We start from the raw sequence: 20,166 nt of genomic DNA on the forward strand, positions 1-20,166 counted from the left end.
GGGGTCAGCCCCTATTTGAGATTGAGACAAACAGTGAGAAAGTGATGAACCAAATCTGTTTTTGAGACAGAGACAAACAAATGAAACAAGCGTGCTTCTCAGGCTGGTGTTTACACACACACACACACACACACACACACACACACACACACACACACACACACACACACACACACTACAGTACTCCGTAATCTCAGTGTCCCAATCTTCACTCAATCTCTGCTCCTCTCAAAGGCTCAACGGTGAGAGGCTGCCAAAACTGCTTCTAATGAAGTAATGCAGTAATCAGGAGATAGACGAGTAAAAATAGAACACAATCAAGCCCGTAAATAAAATAAATAAAACGATTCTCCTTATTAAAGAAGGCAGATTACCTCTTACTTAGCTTTAGTCTCCTTAAAAGAGGATCCTTTGACTAATTGCTCTTGTTAATCAAGCTTTAGGTTTAATTGTTGACAAGAGATCCATTTGGAAGACTTAAGTCTAAAAAAACAAATGTCTCCCCAGCTAACATCTTTACATTGAGGACTGTTGAAGAGAAACAAGTGAGAGCAGATGTAGACTTCTTGACTAGCATCCCAAATGGCACCCTATATAGTGCACTACTGGTATTAGGGTCCCTATATAGTGCACTACTGGTATTAGGGTCCCTATATAGTGCACTACTGGTATTAGGGTCCCTATATAGTGCACTACTGGTATTAGGGTCCCTATATAGTGCACTACTGGTATTAGGGTCCCTATATAGTGTACTACTGGTATTAGGGTCCCTATATAGTGCACTACTGGTATTAGGGTCCCTATATAGTGCACTACTGGTATTAGGGTCCCTATATAGTGCACTACTGGTATTAGGGTCCCTATATAGTGCACTACTGGTATTAGGGAGACGATGGAGACGGCTGATGGAGGCGGCTGGTGGAGACGGCTGGTGGAGACGGCTGGTGGAGACGGCTGGTGGAGACGGCTGGTGGAGACGGCTGGTGGAGACGGCTGGTGGAGACGGCTGCAGGAGACAGCTGATGGAGGCGGCTGCTTCGCTAGTAGGGTTGCGATAGGTTCTGGCCCTTTGTTAAGCGTTGTCCCTTTGAGAATAGGAATAAAATGCTTCACAATTCTCCTTCATATTTCCAGGAACCAGGAACCGGGATTAAATTATACTGTGGTTGGTGAACATGATGTCTGGGACTGTAAACCCCCGTATTGTTGAACAGCAGGAGGAGGAGATGTGTGGGACTGTAAACCCCCGTATTGTTGAACAGCAGGAGGAGGTGTGTGGGACTGTAAACCCCCGTATTGTTGAACAGCAGGAGGAGGAGATGTGTGGGACTGTAAACCCCCGTATTGTTGAACAGGAGGAGGAGGAGATGTGTGGGACTGTAAACCCCCGTATTGTTGAACAGGAGGAGGAGGAGATGTGTGGGACTGTAAACCCCCGTATTGTTGAACAGCAGGAGGAGATGTGTGGGACTGTAAACCCCCGTATTGTTGAACAGGAGGAGGAGGAGATGTGTGGGACTGTAAACCCCCGTATTGTTGAACAGGAGGAGGAGGAGATGTGTGGGACTGTAAACACCCGTATTGTTGAACAGCAGGAGGAGGAGATGTGTGGGACTGTAAACCCCCGTATTGTTGAACAGGAGGAGGAGGAGGAGATGTGTGGGACTGTAAACCCCCGTATTGTTGAACAGGAGGAGGAGGAGATGTGTGGGACTGTAAACCCCCGTATTGTTGAACAGCAGGAGGAGGAGATGTGTGGGACTGTAAACCCCCGTATTGTTGAACAGCAGGAGGAGATGTGTGGGACTGTAAACCCCCGTATTGTTGAACAGGAGGAGGAGGAGATGTGTGGGACTGTAAACCCCCGTATTGTTGAACAGGAGGAGGAGGAGATGTGTGGGACTGTAAACCCCCGTATTGTTGAACAGGAGGAGGAGGAGATGTGTGGGACTGTAAACCCCCGTATTGTTGAACAGGAGGAGATGTGTGGGACTGTAAACCCCCGTATTGTTGAACAGGAGGAGATGTGTGGGACTGTAAACCCCCGTATTGTTGAACAGGAGGAGATGTGTGGGACTGTAAACCCCCGTATTGTTGAACAGGAGGAGATGTGTGGGACTGTAAACCCCCGTATTGTTGAACAGGAGGAGGAGGAGATGTGTGGGACTGTAAACCCCCGTATTGTTGAACAGGAGGAGGAGGAGATGTGTGGGACTGTAAACCCCCGTATTGTTGAACAGCAGGAGGAGGAGATGTGTGGGACTGTAAACCCCCGTATTGTTGAACAGCAGGAGGAGGAGATGTGTGGGACTGTAAACCCCCGTATTGTTGAACAGCAGGAGGAGGAGTGTGGGACTGTAAACCCCCGTATTGTTGAACAGCAGGAGGAGGAGATGTGTGGGACTGTAAACCCCCGTATTGTTGAACAGCAGGAGGAGGAGATGTGTGGGACTGTAAACCCCCGTATTGTTAAACAGCAGGAGGAGGAGATGTGTGGGACTGTAAACCCCCGTATTGTTGAACAGCAGGAGGAGGAGATGTGTGGGACTGTAAACCCCCGTATTGTTGAACAGGAGGAGGAGGAGATGTGTGGGACTGTAAACCCCCGTATTGTTGAACAGCAGGAGGAGGAGATATGTGGGACTGTAAACCCCCGTATTGTTGAACAGCAGGAGGAGGAGATGTGTGGGACTGTAAACCCCCGTATTGTTGAACAGCAGGAGGAGGAGATGTGTGGGACTGTAAACCCCCGTATTGTTGAACAGCAGGAGGAGGAGATGTGTGGGACTGTAAACCCCCGTATTGTTGAACAGCAGGAGGAGGAGATGTGTGGGACTGTAAACCCCCGTATTGTTGAACAGCAGGAGGAGATGTGTGGGACTGTAAACCCCCGTATTGTTGAACAGCAGGAGGAGATGTGTGGGACTGTAAACCCCCGTATTGTTGAACAGCAGGAGGAGATGTGTGGGACTGTAAACCCCCGTATTGTTGAACAGGAGGAGGAGGAGATGTGTGGGACTGTAAACCCCCGTATTGTTGAACAGGAGGAGGAGGAGATGTGTGGGACTGTAAACCCCCGTATTGTTGAACAGCAGGAGGAGGAGATGTGTGGGACTGTAAACCCCCGTATTGTTGAACAGCAGGAGGAGGAGATGTGTGGGACTGTAAACCCCCGTATTGTTGAACAGCAGGAGGAGGAGTGTGGGACTGTAAACCCCCGTATTGTTGAACAGCAGGAGGAGGAGATGTGTGGGACTGTAAACCCCCGTATTGTTGAACAGCAGGAGGAGGAGATGTGTGGGACTGTAAACCCCCGTATTGTTAAACAGCAGGAGGAGGAGATGTGTGGGACTGTAAACCCCCGTATTGTTGAACAGCAGGAGGAGGAGATGTGTGGGACTGTAAACCCCCGTATTGTTGAAGAGGAGGAGATGTGGGACATGTGTGGGACTGTAAACTCAATCCCAGAAAACCCCTGTATTGTTCTAATTACTTTAATGTGAAAGTGAGATAAAAAAAAAAAAATAAGATTGGAAGTTAAACCAAACATAAGAACATGTATTTCTCTGTTGAATCTACATCAATAGTTGTGGCTTTTTAAGAGAAATACAATATTGCAATTCGATTTAAGAGCTAAAAAGAATTACAATTGAGCTAAATGGTTATTTATTATGTAGGCTAGGCCATTTAGTGTATAAAAGGTCAACGGTGGTATTTTATTTAAAGTCAGTTAAGAACAAATTCTTATTTTCAATGACGGCCTAGGAACAGTGGGTTAACTGGTCTAGGAACAGTGGGTTAACTGGCCTGGGAACAGTGGGTTAACTGCCTTGTTCAGGGGCAGAACGACAGATTTGTACTTTGTCAACTCGGGGATTCAAACTTGCAACCTTTCGGTTACTAGTCCAACGCTCTCTAACCACTAGGCTACCCTGCCGCCTCTACTCTCTAACCACTAGGCTACCCTGCCGCCTCTACTCTCTAACCACTAGGCTACCCTGCCGCCTCTACTCTCTAACCACTAGGCTACCCTGCCGCCTCTACTCTCTAACCACTAGGCTACCCTGCCGCCTCTACTCTCTAACCACTAGGCTACCCTGCCGCCTCTACTCTCTAACCACTAGGCTACCCTGCCGCCTCTACTCTCTAACCACTAGGCTACCCTGCCGCCCCTACACTCTAACCACTAGGCTACCCTGCCGCCCCACTGTATAGACGTTGTGGATCTAGAAGAAGACATTACGAATGCTTGTCCGGGGTGTTTATTTATTAATAGTCACGTTTGGGTTTATAGCCTTACGTAAAAACCCAATTATTTAATGACACGATACAAGGTTCAGCAGGACTACTTGCCTGGCCAACAAACAAAAAAAAATAAACCGAAACGAAGCTCCAGACAGACTGGTAAACCGTCAGCCGTGGACACAGAGAACTGTGGAAGTACAGCGAAATCCACTAAGTATTCAGACCCCTTACCAACAGAAATACCTTATTTACATCAGTATTCAGACCCTTTGCTATGAGACTCCAAATTGAGCTCAGGGTGCATCCTGTTTCCATTGATCATCCTTGAGATGTTTCTACAACTTGATTGGTATTTCTACAACATGTTGGTATTACAGACTCAGTCAGGGCCAAGTTGAAAATGTCTGTGGTAAATTCAATTGAATGGTTTGGAAAGGCACACACCTGACTAAATAAAGTTGACAGTGCATATCAGAGCAAAAACGAGGTTGAAGGAATTGTTAGTAGAGCACCGAGATAGAACTGTGTCGATCTGGAGAAGGATACCAAAACATTTCTGCAGCATTGAAGGTCCCCAAGAACACAGTGGCCTCCATCATTCTGCAGCATTGAAGGTCCCCAAGACCACAGTGGCCTCCATCATTCTGCAGCATTGAAGGTCCCCAAGACCACAGTGGCCTCCATCATTCTGCAGCATTGAAGGTCCCCAAGACCACAGTGGCCTCCGTCATTCTGCAGCATTGAAGGTCCCCAAGAACACAGTGGCCTCCGTCATTCTGCAGCATTGAAGGTCCCCAAGAACACAGTGGCCTCCATCATTCTTAAAATGGAAGAAGTTTGGAACCACCGAGACTCTTCCTAGAGCTGGCCGACCAAACTGAGCAAGCCTGGCAATCTAGAGGACCTTGGTCAAGGAGGTGACCAAGAACCCGATGGTCACTCTGACAGAGCTCCAGAGTTCCTCTGTGGAGATGGGAGAACCTTCTAGAAGGACAACCATTTCTGCAGCACTCCACCAATCAGGCCTTTATGGTAGGGTGACTAGACGGAAGCCACTCCTCAGTAAAAGGCACATGACAGCCCGCTTGGAGTTTTCCCAAAAGGCACCTAAAGGACTCTCAGACCATGAGAAACACAAATCTCTGGTCTGATGAAACCAATATTGAATTCTTTGGCCTGAATGCCAAGCATCACGTCTGGAGGAAACCTGGCAACATCCCTACCGTGAAGCATGGTGGTGGCAGCATCATGCTGTGGGGATGTTTTCAGCGACAGGAACTGGGAGACTAGTCAGGATTGAGGGAAAGATGAACGGAGCAAAGTGCAGAGAGATCCTTGATGAAAACCTGCTCCAGAGCTCCCTGGACCTCAGACTGGGGTGAAGGTTCACCTTCCAACAGGATGACAACTCTAAGCACACAGCCAAGACAACGCAGGAGTGGCTTCGGGACAAATCTATGAATGTCCTTGAGTGACTTGAACCCGATCTAAACATCTCTGGAGAGACCTGAAAATAGCTGTGCAGCGACGCTCCCCATCCAACCTGACAGAGCTTGAGAGGATCTGCAGAGAAGAATGGGAGAAACTCCCCAAATACAGGTGTGCCGAGCTTGTAGCGTCACACCCTAGAAGACTGGAGGCTGTAATCGCTGCCGAAAGGTGCTTCAACAAAGTACTGAATAAAGGTTCTGAATATTTATGTAATATTTCAGTGTTATTTTTAATATATTTGAAAAAAACGTCACAAAACAAATGTATTGAGTGTAGATTAATAAATAAATAAATAAAACCAATTATTTAAACCCATTTTAGAATAAGACTGTTTATTTCACCTTTATTTAACCAGGTAGGCCAGTTGAGAACAAGTTCTCATTTACAATTGCGACCTGGCCAAGATAAAGCAAAGCAGTTCGACAGATACAACGACACAGAGTTACACATGGAGTAAAACAAACATACAGTCAATAATACAGTATAAACAAGTCTATATACAATGTGAGCAAATGAGGTGAGAAGGGAGGTAAAGGCAAAAAAAGGCCATGGTGGCAAAGTAAATACAATATAGCAAGTAAAACACTGGAATGGTAGATTTGCAATGGAAGAATGTGCAAAGTAGAAATAAAAATAATGGGGTGCAAAGGAGCAAAATAAATAAGTTAAATACAGTTGGGAAAGAGGTAGTTGTTTGGGCTAAATTGTATATGGGCTATGTACAGGTGCAGTAATCTGTGAGCTGCTCTGACAGCTGGTGCTTAAAGCTAGTGAGGGAGATAAGTGTTTCCAGTTTCCAGTGTGACGTAACAAAATGTGGGAAAAGTCGAGGGGTCTGAATACTTTCCGAACGCACTGTATATCCAGCAGGCACCACCAGGGTGCTGTATATCCAGCAGGCAGGCACCACCAGGGTGCTGTATATCCAGCAGGCAGGCACCACCAGGGTGCTGTATATCCAGCAGGCAGGCACCACCAGGGTGCTGTATATCCAGCAGGCAGGCACCACCAGGGTGCTGTATATCCAGCAGGCAGGCACCACCAGGGTGCTGTATATCCAGCAGGCAGGCACCACCAGGGTGCTGTATATCCAGCAGGCAGGCACCACCAGGGTGCTGTATATCCAGCAGGCAGGCACCACCAGGGTGCTGTATATCCAGCAGGCAGGCACCACCAGGGTGCTGTATATCCAGCAGGCAGGCACCTCCAGGGTGCTGTATATCCAGCAGGCAGGCACCTCCAGGGTGCTGTATATCCAGCAGGCAGGCACCTCCAGGGTGCTGTATATCCAGCAGGCAGGCACCTCCAGGGTGCTGTATATCCAGCAGGCAGGCACCTCCAGGGTGCTGTATATCCAGCAGGCACCACCAGGGTGCTGTATATCCAGCAGGCACCACCAGGGTGCTGTATATCCAGCAGGCACCACCAGGGTGCTGTATATCCAGCAGGCAGGCACCTCCAGGGTGCTGTATATCCAGCAGGCACCACCAGGGCGCTGTATATCCAGCAGGCACCACCAGGGCTTGTGTGTGCGTCTCAAGTAGCACCCTATCCCCTATACAGCGTCCTACGGACCCTGGTCAAAAGTAGTGTACAGTGTAGGGAAAGGGTGCCATTTGGAACACGACCCATGTGTCACGTCAAGCTAAAAAGGTAATCAAATTATCAACACCACGGTATCATTAAAAGTCGTCACCATCCTCCTTTCCTGCTATGTTTAATCCTGTTAGGATTTGACTCATTCCTGCTACTTCTACTGCAGGGCCCAGCTCTTATTATGTGGCTGGCAGGCTGGAAAACGTTTGAAGTGAAGGGTGAAGGCGAACAACCGGAGTCGCTGTGGTCAGAGCAGGTTGTGTCACAAATTACCTCCTATACCCTACTTAAATGCATAGGGCTCTGGTCAACGATAGTGCACTATGTAGGGAATAGGGTGTCATTTGGGACGAGTTATTGAAGCATATGCTGACGGACAACAACAAGTCTGACATGTATGTGAACCACAAATTTAAAAAATGGGCTTGTTGTCTTCGGGAAAAAAAATCCATCCTGTCTGAACTCAATCATATCTTTTCAAGACAGTCCTGGTTTTTAAGATAACCCCAGTATTCGGTCTTGGACATTTTCCACTGGATGGTAGGTTGAAATTCCCTACGACATCAAAACAAAATAACACAAATGGCGGAGTGAAAAGTAATTAGGGCCCTATAAAATCTAGGGGTTTTGTTGCCCGATTCCTTTTTTCCCCCCAAATTCCTTTTTATTTTATTGGCTCTTTGAATCACACTTCTTCTATAGAAAAACAACTCAATTGGAACCACATCAGGAGACCACTTGTCTCTTGTCAGGAGACATGCAAGTCTGGGACAAATATACTTTGATTTTTTTTTGGTGGTATAGTTACCCTTTAATGGAGGTTTTCACCAGCAAAACAACGTTGTTTTGCTATTGATGTTTCTATAGCGCTCATCTGATCACAGAGTTTGCTGAATAAATGTCCACTGGATTGATGCAAATAACCATGATATCATTCTGCCAGGTGGACATAGTCTGTCACAAAGTAAACAGAGACAGACAGACAGACAAACAGGTCCTGTGCCACTTTCAGAAAGTTGCATGAAAATAGGAATCACTGATGCACGTTGTTCCTGTCTTATGATTACATTTAGTTGATTTATTTCTAAGTTTAATAAATATTAGTATGTTCTTGAATTCCATTTTAATGTCTGGATTCTGTCATACCGACCTAAGTAATCGATAGAGAGACAGCGGTCAGAGCAGGGCTGTTAGTAATCGATAGAGAGACAGCGGTCAGAGCAGGGCTGTTAGTAATCGATAGAGAGACAGCGGTCAGAGCAGGGCTGTTAGTAATCGATAGAGAGACAGCGGTCAGAGCAGGGCTGTTAGTAATCGATAGAGAGACAGCGGTCAGAGCAGGGCTGTTAGTAATCGATAGAGAGACAGCGGTCAGAGCAGGGCTGTTAGTAATCGATAGAGAGACAGCGGTCAGAGCAGGGCTGTTAGTAATCGATAGAGAGACAGCGGTCAGAGCAGGGCTGTTAGAAGGGCGATAGAGAGACAGCGGTCAGAGCAGGGCTGTTAGTAATCGATAGAGAGACAGCGGTCAGAGCAGGGCTGTTAGTAATCGATAGAGAGACAGCAGAGGTCAGAGCGGGAGCTGTTAGTAATCGATAGAGAGGCAGCGGTCAGAGCAGGGCTGTTAGTAATCGATAGAGAGACAGCAGAGCAGGGCTGTTAGTCAGAGCAGGGCTGTTAGTAATCGATAGAGAGACAGCGGTCAGAGCAGGGCTGTTAGTAATCGATAGAGACAGCGGTCAGAGCAGGGCTGTTAGTAATCGATAGAGAGACAGCGGTCAGAGCAGGGCTGTTAGTAATCGATAGAGACAGCGGTCAGAGCAGGGCTGTTAGTAATCGATAGAGACAGCGGTCAGAGCAGGGCTGTTAGTAATCGATAGAGACAGCGGTCAGAGCAGGGCTGTTAGTAATCGATAGAGAGGGCTGTTAGTAATCGATAGAGACAGCGGTCAGAGCAGGGCTGTTAGTAATCGATAGAGAGACAGCGGTCAGAGCAGGGCTGTTAGTAATCGATAGAGAGACAGCGGTCAGAGCAGGGCTGTTAGTAATCGATAGAGACAGCGGTCAGAGCAGGGCTGTTAGTAATCGATAGAGAGACAGCGGTCAGAGCAGGGCTGTTAGTAATCGATAGAGACAGCGGTCAGAGCAGGGCTGTTAGTAATCGATAGAGACAGCGGTCAGAGCAGGGCTGTTAGTAATCGATAGAGACAGCGGTCAGAGCAGGGCTGTTAGTAATCGATAGAGACAGCGGTCAGAGCAGGGCTGTAAGTAATCGATAGAGAGACAGCGGTCAGAGCAGGGCTGTTAGTAATCGATAGAGACAGCGGTCAGAGCAGGGCTGTTAGTAATCGATAGAGACAGCGGTCAGAGCAGGGCTGTTAGTAATCGATAGAGACAGCGGTCAGAGCAGGGCTGTAAAGTCAGAGCAGGGCTGTAAGTAATCGATAGAGAGACAGCGGTCAGAGCAGGGCTGTTAGTAATCGATAGAGAGACAGCGGTCAGAGCAGGGCTGTAAGTAATCGATAGAGAGACAGCGGTCAGAGCAGGACTGTAAGTAATCGATAGAGAGACAGCGGTCAGAGCAGGGTTGAGGTGTTGGCACAACACATTGACCATAGGTCAACAGGTCTGCTAGGAAACATTGCAGTGAAGAGTGACAGCCAGTCAGAGGTGCTGCTAGGACAGACGTATACTAAATGTATGTGGATCACGCATTTAGAATGCCAAACGTATGTGGATCACGCATTTAGAAGGCCAATCGTATGTGGATCACGCATTTAGAAGGCCAATCGTATGTGGATCACGCATTTAGAAGGCCAATCGTATGTGGATCACGCATTTAGAAGGCCAATCGTATGTGGATCACGCATTTAGAAGGCCAATCGTATGTGGATCACGCATTTAGAAGGCCAATTGTATGTGGATCACGCATTTAGAACGCCCGTGTTCTAAAACAACAGCAGAGTGATCAAGCCACATCAGGTAACCCTCTAAGCTACATGTTGAGGGTATACGAAACAGGGTCGACTAAATTCAATCGTATCAATAGGATCCTTTTTTCCAAGGAAGTCCTGTTTTTGTTAAGAGATAACTAAACCCCCTTCAGGTTAAAACATCCTCCAACGGACTGACGGTACAGATACCACCTGCTTTAACAGTCTCCTTTTCAGCTCATTTAACACCTGATTTACTTAAACCCATTTATGCAGGTGGGAATTGGCCTATATGGATAAATTGAAATGTTTCCTACTGAAGAAATATGAAATACATAACCATGGTAGCACTTAAAAAGAGAACCGTTTGGAGATTTATGGGGGAAATTAGTAGACCAAAAAAAAAGGTTCAGTTCCCCTGACACAAGACTGAATCGAAACATTACACTTGATTTTATGTGCATTTTACATTTACGGTAGTTTTCGCCTCATTTGTTGATAACGAAAAGTGAAAATACTCTGAAAACATTTAGTAACATGATCAGACTATAAAAACAGAAGCAACATAAGACATAAAAATGATAAGGGTTTCAGTGAGCAGACAAGCTGGTGTCTCCAAGTGGCCCCTACACCTCTCCAGACTGTGGTTTTCAGTGAGAGGACTAACTGGTGTCTCCATGTGGCCCCACACCTCTCCAAACTGTGGGTTTCAGTGAGAGGACTAACTGGTGTCTCCAAGTGGCCCCACACCTCTCCAGACTGGGTTTCAGTGAGAGGACTAACTGGTGTCTCCATGTGGCCCCTACACCTCTCCAGACTGGGTTTCAGTGAGAGGACTAACTGGTGTCTCCATGTGGCCCCTACACCTCTCCAGACTGGGTTTCAGTGAGAGGACTAACTGGTGTCTCCAAGTGGCCCCACACCTCTCCAGACTGTGGGTTTCAGTGAGAAGACAAGCTGGTGTCTCCAAGTGGCCCCACACCGCCTGGTATGGCAACTGCTCTGGCCTCCAACCGCAAGGCGCTATAGGCTCCTTCTGTTCAGAACAACCCAGGGTATGACGTCATGTCATCTTGTAACTGTACATCTAACATAGTGATCATAAACGTTGACAGTGTGTATGTGACATGAGTTTTATGATATGGAAATGTGAAGTGCCCATTTGCCTTGTATGACAGAGGTGTTTATTACAATCCTCAGCGTCTGAGCTTCCGAAGTCCTCTTAATGTACAGCATCTCTCCTCACTCAGACAACTCAACATTTGCAATTCGTTTTCCCAATTTGCAGGAGGGATGGAGGCAACTTTTGCGATGACATCACAGGGTCCCATCAGATCAACTCCATGAATGGTTGCAGTTGTGTCAACAACAAACAAACAAAAAAAAAATACTATTTTGCAGCCTTTAGTGTGCAATACATTACTGTACATGTACTGGGGATATCACTTTTCAACAGGTGACATCAATGAATGATTGAGGAAGTCAAGAGTTTGGCATGCTTTTCCTCTCTCGTGTGAAGCCATCAAATGAATCACATCCAAAAGACTCATGCCCCATGTACCCTTCAGTATCCATCCACAGTGAATAGGTTGTGTGGGTGGGCTGTCATTGCCAAAGTTACAGATTCAAGTTCCGCGGTTCCATTCCATAGAAATACAATGAATAGAACACGTCTAGTTCCGCGGGTCCATTCCATAGAAATACAATGAATAGAACGCGTCTAGTTCCGCGGTTCCACTCCATAGAACCCCCTCTAATGCATTTGGTCATATGAGCACCACGCAGAGACAACACCTCTATGAGATGAGACAGAGACATTGACGTTGAATGTGTTTTGATACTGAGGTATTCTATGTAATGAAGTCAACATCCTCCTGCTACAGACACAGCAGACAACAGTCATAGCATGCATCCCAAACGGCACCACATTCCCTATATAGTGCACTACTTTAGAACAGAGCCCTATTCCCTATATAGTGCACTACATTTGTCCAGTTACACCCAGGGCTCTGATCACCCGCCTCATTGCCAACACAGTAAACTACCAGCCCTGTTATAATGTACTGTAACACAGTAAACTACCAGCCCTGTTATAATGTACTGTAAACACAGTAAACTACCAGCCCTGTTATAATGTACTGTAACACAGTAAACTACCAGCCCTGTTATAATGTACTGTAAACACAGTAAACTACCAGCCCTGTTATAATGTACTGTAACACAGTAAACTACCAGCCCTGTTATAATGTACTGCAAACACAGTAAACTACCAGCCCTGTTATAATGTACTGCAACACAGTAAACTACCAGGCCTGTTATAATGTACTGTAACACAGTAAACTACCAGCCCTGTTATAATGTACTGTAACACAGTAAACTACCAGCCCTGTTATAATGTACTGCAACACAGTAAACTACCAGCCCTGTTATAATGTACTGCAACACAGTAAACTACCAGCCCTGTTATAATGTACTGCAACACAGTAAACTACCAGCCCTGTTATAATGTACTGTAAACACAGTAAACTACCAGCCCTGTTATAATGTACTGTAACACAGTAAACTACCAGCCCTGCTATAATGTACTGTAACACAGTAAACTACCAGCCCTGTTATAATGTACTGTAACACAGTAAACTACCAGCCCTGTTATAATGTACTGTAACACAGTAAACTACCAGCCCTGTTATAATGTACTGTAACACAGTAAACTACCAGCCCTGTTATAATGTACTGCAACACAGTAAACTACCAGCCCTGCTATAATGTACTGTAACACAGTAAACTACCAGCCCTGCTATAATGTACTGTAAACACAGTAAACTACCAGCCCTGTTATAATGTACTGTAACACAGTAAACTACCAGCCCTGTTATAATGTACTGTAACACAGTAAACTACCAGCCCTGTTATAATGTACTGTAACACAGTAAACTACCAGCCCTGTTATAATGTACTGTAACACAGTAAACTACCAGCCCTGTTATAATGTACTGTAACACAGTAAACTACCAGCCCTGCTATAATGTACTGTAACACAGTAAACTACCAGCCCTGTTATAATGTACTGTAACACAGTAAACTACCAGCCCTGTTATAATGTACTGTAACACAGTAAACTACCAGCCCTGTTATAATGTACTGTAACACAGTAAACTACCAGCCCTGTTATAATGTACTGTAACACAGTAAACTACCAGCCCTGTTATAATGTACTGTAACACAGTAAACTACCAGCCCTGTTATAATGTACTGTAACACAGTAAACTACCAGCCCTGTTATAATGTACTGTAACACAGTAAACTACCAGCCCTGTTATAATGTACTGTAAACACAGTAAACTACCAGCCCTGTTATAATGTACTGTAAACACAGTAAACTACCAGCCCTGTTATAATGTACTGTAACACAGTAAACTACCAGCCCTGTTATAATGTACTGTAACACAGTAAACTACCAGCCCTGTTATAATGTACTGTAACACAGTAAACTACCAGCCCTGTTATAATGTACTGTAAACACAGTAAACTACCAGCCCTGTTATAATGTACTGTAACACAGTAAACTACCAGCCCTGTTATAATGTACTGTAAGACAGTAAACTACCAGCCCTCTTATAATGTACTGTAACACAGTAAACTACCAGCCCTGTTATAATGTACTGTAAACACATCTGAGAGAGAAGAGCACAGAGTATGATACTTACAGAATCCTGAGTTTATTCTCCTTAGAATATAGACAGCAACCCTCAGTTCATTCAGTCAATGGCAGTTAACTTGGCGAAGAATCTCTCTCAGTTTATGCTGTTCAAATGACTCATATCCCCTCTTCTCCTTTCACCCTCTCCTCTCCCCTACAGACATGAGCCACGAGTAGCCAAACATCCCCTCTCCTCTCCCCTACTTCTCAGACGAGTAGCTAAACATTTCCAAATATGGAGAAAATAAATGATAGAAAGATTTGAGTGCAAAAATCAATTCCACAATTCAGCTTTTAGTCCAGAATGCCACATATTTCAGGACTAAGTCAGAGGGGCCAAATATGTGGTTCAACTCGTTCACCAGGAATAACGATGACGTTTACACAGGTCTTTATGAAGGAGTTGGTTAGTCCTGACCTAAGAAGGGTAATCGTGAGAGCTCAGTGCTCAGTCTGCCATGTGCTCCAGTCAATTAACTCATATATACTGTGTGCACACACACACACACACACAATGCAGAACTAATCCAGTCTAGTCTACAGGGACGAGGCCAACAGTCTAGTCTACAGGGACGAGGCCAACAGTCTAGTCTACAGGGACGAGGCCAACAGTCTAGTCTACAGGGACGAGGCCAACAGTCTAGTCTACAGGGACGAGGCCAACAGTCTAGTCTACAGGGACGAGGCCAACAGTCTAGTCTACAGGGACGAGGCCAACAGTCTAGTCTACAGGGACGAGGCCAACAGTCTAGTCTACAGGGACGAGGCCAACAGTCTAGTCTACAGGGACGAGGCCAACAGTCTAGTCTACAGGGACGAGGCCAACAGTCTAGTCTACAGGGACGAGGCCAACAGTCTAGTAAGGCCAACATTCTAGGGAAGGCCAACAGTCTAGTCTAGTAAGGCCAACAGTCTAGTCTACAGGGACGAGGCCAACAGTCTAGTAAGGCCAACAGTCTAGTAAGGCCAACATTCTAGTAAGGCCAACAGTCTAGTAAGGCCAACAGTCTAGTCTACAGGGACACGGCCAACAGTCTAGTAAGGCCAACAGTCTAGTCTACAGGGACGAGGCCAACAGTCTAGTCTACAGGGACACGGCCAACAGTCTAGTAAGGCCAACATTCTAGTAAGGCCAACAGTCTAGTAAGGCCAACAGTCTAGTCTACAGGGACACGGCCAACAGTCTAGTAAGGCCAACAGTCTAGTCTACAGGGACGAGGCCAACAGTCTAGTCTACAGGGACAGGGCCAACAGTCTAGTCTACAGGGACACGGCCAACAGTCTAGTCTACAGGAACACGGCCAACAGTCTAGTAAGGCCAACAGTCTAGTCTACAGGGACAAGGCCAACAGTCTAGTCTACAGGGACAAGGCCAACAGTCTAGTCTACAGGGACAAGGCCAACAGTCTAGTCTACAGGGACAAGGCCAACAGTCTAGTCTACAGGGACAAGCCAGTAGTCTGATTCTACACTACAGGGACAAGGCCAGCAGTCTAGTCTACAGGGACGAGGCCAAGAGTCTAGTCTACAGGGACAAGGCCAAGAGTCTAGTCTACATGGACAAGCCAGTAGTCTGATTCTACACTACATGGACAAGCCAGGAGTCTGATTCTATACTACAGAGACAAGCCAGTAGTCTGATTCTACACTACAGAGACAAGCCAGTAGTCTGATTCTACACTACAGAGACAAGCCAGTAGTCTGATTCTACACTACAGAGACAAGCCAGTAGTCTGATTCTACACTACAGAGACAAGCCAGTAGTCTGATTCTACACTACAGATTCTGATTCTACACTACAGAGACAAGCCAGTAGTCTGATTCTACACTACAGAGACAAGGCCAGCAGTCTGATTCTACACTACAGAGACAAGCCAGTAGTCTGATTCTACACTACAGAGACAAGCCAGTAGTCTGATTCTACACTACAGAGACAAGCCAGTAGTCTGATTCTACACTACAGAGACAAGCCAGTAGTCTGATTCTACACTACAGAGACAAGCCAGTAGTCTGATTCTATACTACATGGACAGGGCCAGTAGTCTGATTCTACACTACAGAGACAAGCCAGTAGTCTGATTCTACACTACATGGACAGGGCCAGTAGTCTGATTCTACACTACAGAGACAAGCCAGTAGTCTGATTCTATACTACATGGACAGGGCCAGTAGTCTGATTCTACACTACAGAGACAAGCCAGTAGTCTGATTCTATACTACATGGACAGGGCCAGTAGTCTGATTCTACACTACAGAGACAAGCCAGTAGTCTGATTCTACACTACATGGACAGGGCCAGTAGTCTGATTCTACACTACAGAGACAAGCCAGTAGTCTGATTCTACACTACAGAGACAAGCCAGTAGTCTGATTCTATACTACATGGACAGGGCCAGTAGTCTGATTCTACACTACAGAGACAAGCCAGTAGTCTGATTCTACACTACATGGACAGGGCCAGTAGTCTGATTCTACACTACAGAGACAAGCCAGTAGTCTGATTCTACACTACATGGACAGGCCACATATGGACGCTGGCTACTCACTCATCAATCAAGACAGGAACAAAATAGTTTTCTCCTATATGCATTTAACAGCAGCGCACTCCCCCTCATCAACTAATACTGTAACTATAGACACTACTACAGTTAGTTACATTAGAAGATCAGGTACTGGGGTTACCCTATAAAAAGGGATTCTTTCCCTTACAACCAATCAGAAGAGGCTCGTAGCTTCATAGACACAAATTATACAATTATTAAACATAGGACATTATCCTTACTCCTGTTACTTATGAGACTACGACCAAGGAATCACCATCTGAATCATCTATTACAACAGACCAAGGAATCACCATCTGAATCACCATCTGAATCATCTATTACAACAGACCAAGGAATCATCATCTGAATCATCTATTACAATAGACCAAGGAATCATCATCTGAATCATCTATTACAATAGACCAAGGAATCACCATCTGAATCACCATCTGAATCATCTATTACAACAGACCAAGGAATCATCATCTGAACCATCTATTACAATAGACCAAGGAATCACCATCTGAACCATCTATTACAATAGACCAAGGAATCACCATCTGAATCATCTATTACAATAGACCAAGGAATCACCATCTGAATCATCTATTACAATAGACCAAGGAATCACCATCTGAATCATCTATTACAATAGACCAAGGAATCACCATCTGAATCATCTATTACAACAGACCAAGGAATCACCATCTGAATCACCATCTGAATCACCATCTGAATCACCATCTGAATCATCTATTACAACAGACCAAGGAATCACCATCTGAATCATCTATTACAATAGACCAAGGAATCACCATCTGAATCACCATCTGAATCATCTATTACAACAGACTAAAGAATCACCATCTGAATCATCTATTACAACAGACTAAAGAATCACCATCTGAATCATCTATTACAATAGACCAAGGAATCACCATCTGAATCATCTATTACAATAGACCAAGGAATCACCATCTGAATCATCTATTACAACAGACCAAGGAATCACCATCTGAATCATCTATTACAACAGACCAAGGAATCACCATCTGAATCATCTATTACAATAGACCAAGGAATCATCATCTGAATCATCTATTACAATAGACCAAGGAATCACCATCTGAATCACCATCTGAATCACCATCTGAATCATCTATTACAATAGACCAAGGAATCATCATCTGAATCATCTATTACAACAGACCAAGGAATCACCATCTGAATCACCATCTGAATCATCTATTACAATAGACTAAAGAATCACCATCTGAATCATCTATTACAACAGACTAAAGAATCACCATCTGAATCATCTATTACAACAGACTAAAGAATCACCATCTGAATCATCTATTACAACAGACTAAAGAATCACCATCTGAATCATCTATTACAACAGACTAAAGAATCACCATCTGAATCATCTATTACAATAGACCAAGGAATCACCATCTGAATCATCTATTACAACAGACCAAGGAATCACCATCTGAATCACCATCTGAATCATCTATTACAATAGACCAAGGAATCACCATCTGAATCATCTATTACAACAGACCAAGGAATCACCATCTGAATCACCATCTGAATCACCATCTGAATCACCATCTGAATCACCATCTGAATCATCTATTACAACAGACCAAGGAATCACCATCTGAATCATCTATTACAATAGACCAAGGAATCACCATCTGAATCACCATCTGAATCATCTATTACAACAGACTAAAGAATCACCATCTGAATCATCTATTACAACAGACTAAAGAATCACCATCTGAATCATCTATTACAATAGACCAAGGAATCACCATCTGAATCATCTATTACAATAGACCAAGGAATCACCATCTGAATCATCTATTACAACAGACCAAGGAATCACCATCTGAATCATCTATTACAACAGACCAAGGAATCACCATCTGAATCATCTATTACAATAGACCAAGGAATCACCATCTGAATCACCATCTGAATCACCATCTGAATCACCATCTGAATCATCTATTACAATAGACCAAGGAATCATCATCTGAATCATCTATTACAACAGACCAAGGAATCACCATCTGAATCACCATCTGAATCATCTATTACAATAGACTAAAGAATCACCATCTGAATCATCTATTACAACAGACTAAAGAATCACCATCTGAATCATCTATTACAACAGACTAAAGAATCACCATCTGAATCATCTATTACAATAGACCAAGGAATCACCATCTGAATCATCTATTACAACAGACCAAGGAATCACCATCTGAATCACCATCTGAATCACCATCTGAATCATCTATTACAATAGACCAAGGAATCACCATCTGAATCATCTATTACAATAGTCCAAGGAATCACCATCTGAATCATCTATTACAATAGACCAAGGAATCATCATCTGAATCATCTATTACAATAGACCAAGGAATCACCATCTGAATCACCATCTGAATCCTCTATTACAACAGACTAAATAATCACCATCTGAATCATCTATATATTGATATGTTATTGGACTCAATGTTAAAATAAAGGTTTAGGCTAAATAAAAAATGAACCCTGGTCTTTTCCCAAACCACCTGAGGTGTATGTAACAGGTAGGTACTAATAACCCATTTAAACAGTGAGGTGTCAGACAGATTCATCTCCTGGTTCGGCCTAGGAACAGTGGGTTTAACTGCCTGTTCAGGGGCAGAACGACAGATTTGTACCTTGTCAGCTCGGGGATTTGAACTTGCAACCTTTCGGTTACTAGTCCAACGCTCTAACCACCCTTCCGCCCCAACACTAGCTGAACCACAGCTGTATACTGTAGTATGACCTGCACAGACACATGTACTGACCCAAACACAATAGTCCCACAATAACCAGCTACTTACTGTACATGACAATTGGGAGCAACATCAACATTGACATGGATGGAACAGCGAGTTAAAGGTATGACCAGGCCTACCTCTTCTTCTCTTGACGTACGGGCCTCACAGCTGACAGTTCTTTGGTATTTTCCTTGTCGCTGCCTCGTTCTCCTGAATGACACCTTCCTTCACGTCTGGAAAACAAAGAGCAGAGAGTGAGAACATGCATCACCGTGTGAGCTGAGCCTGTGTAACAGTATAGCTTCCTTCCCTCTCCTCACCCCTATCTGTGCTCGAACCAGGGACCCTCGGCACACATCGACAACAGCCACCCTGGAAGCATCGTTACCCATCGCGCCACGAAAGCCGCGGCCCTTGCAGAGCAAAGGGAACTACTACTTCAGGTCTCAGAGCGAGTGACGTCACCCGATTGACACGCTATTAGCGCGCACCACCGCTAACTAGCTAGCTATTTCACATCGGTTACACCTGGACAGGCAGAGAGACCATGTATCACTGTGTGAGCTGAGCCTGGACAGGCAGAGAGACCATGTATCACTGTGTGAGCTGAGCCTGGACAGGCAGAGAGACCATGTATCACTGTGTGAGCTGAGCCTGGACAGGCAGAGAGACCATGGATCACTGTGTGAGCTGAGCCTGGACAGGCAGAGAGACCATGTATCACTGTGTGAGCTGAGCCTGGACAGGCAGAGAGACCATGTATCACTGTGTGAGCTGAGCCTGGACAGGCAGAGAGACCATGTATCACTGTGTGAGCTGAGCCT

General features: G+C 45.1%; 1 protein-coding gene across 2 annotated transcripts in view; it reads right to left on the reverse strand.

Moving 5' to 3' along the window:
* LOC123996316 (LIM domain containing preferred translocation partner in lipoma) overlaps nucleotides 1-20,166 on the reverse strand; it is a 436,125-nt gene that overhangs the window by 410,979 nt on the left and 4,980 nt on the right. The window contains exon 2 of one of the 2 annotated variants that reach the window (XM_046299668.1): nucleotides 19,480-19,575. The gene's annotated coding sequence lies outside the window, so the exon portion shown is untranslated. Of the gene's footprint in view, nucleotides 1-13,972; nucleotides 14,134-19,479; nucleotides 19,576-20,166 lie in introns of those variants that run through there. The other variant, XM_046299676.1, reaches the window with a different exon arrangement.

Source organism: Oncorhynchus gorbuscha, linkage group LG02 (assembly GCF_021184085.1).
Source record: "Oncorhynchus gorbuscha isolate QuinsamMale2020 ecotype Even-year linkage group LG02, OgorEven_v1.0, whole genome shotgun sequence".
In the NCBI taxonomy this organism is placed as follows: Eukaryota; Metazoa; Chordata; class Actinopteri; order Salmoniformes; family Salmonidae; genus Oncorhynchus; species Oncorhynchus gorbuscha.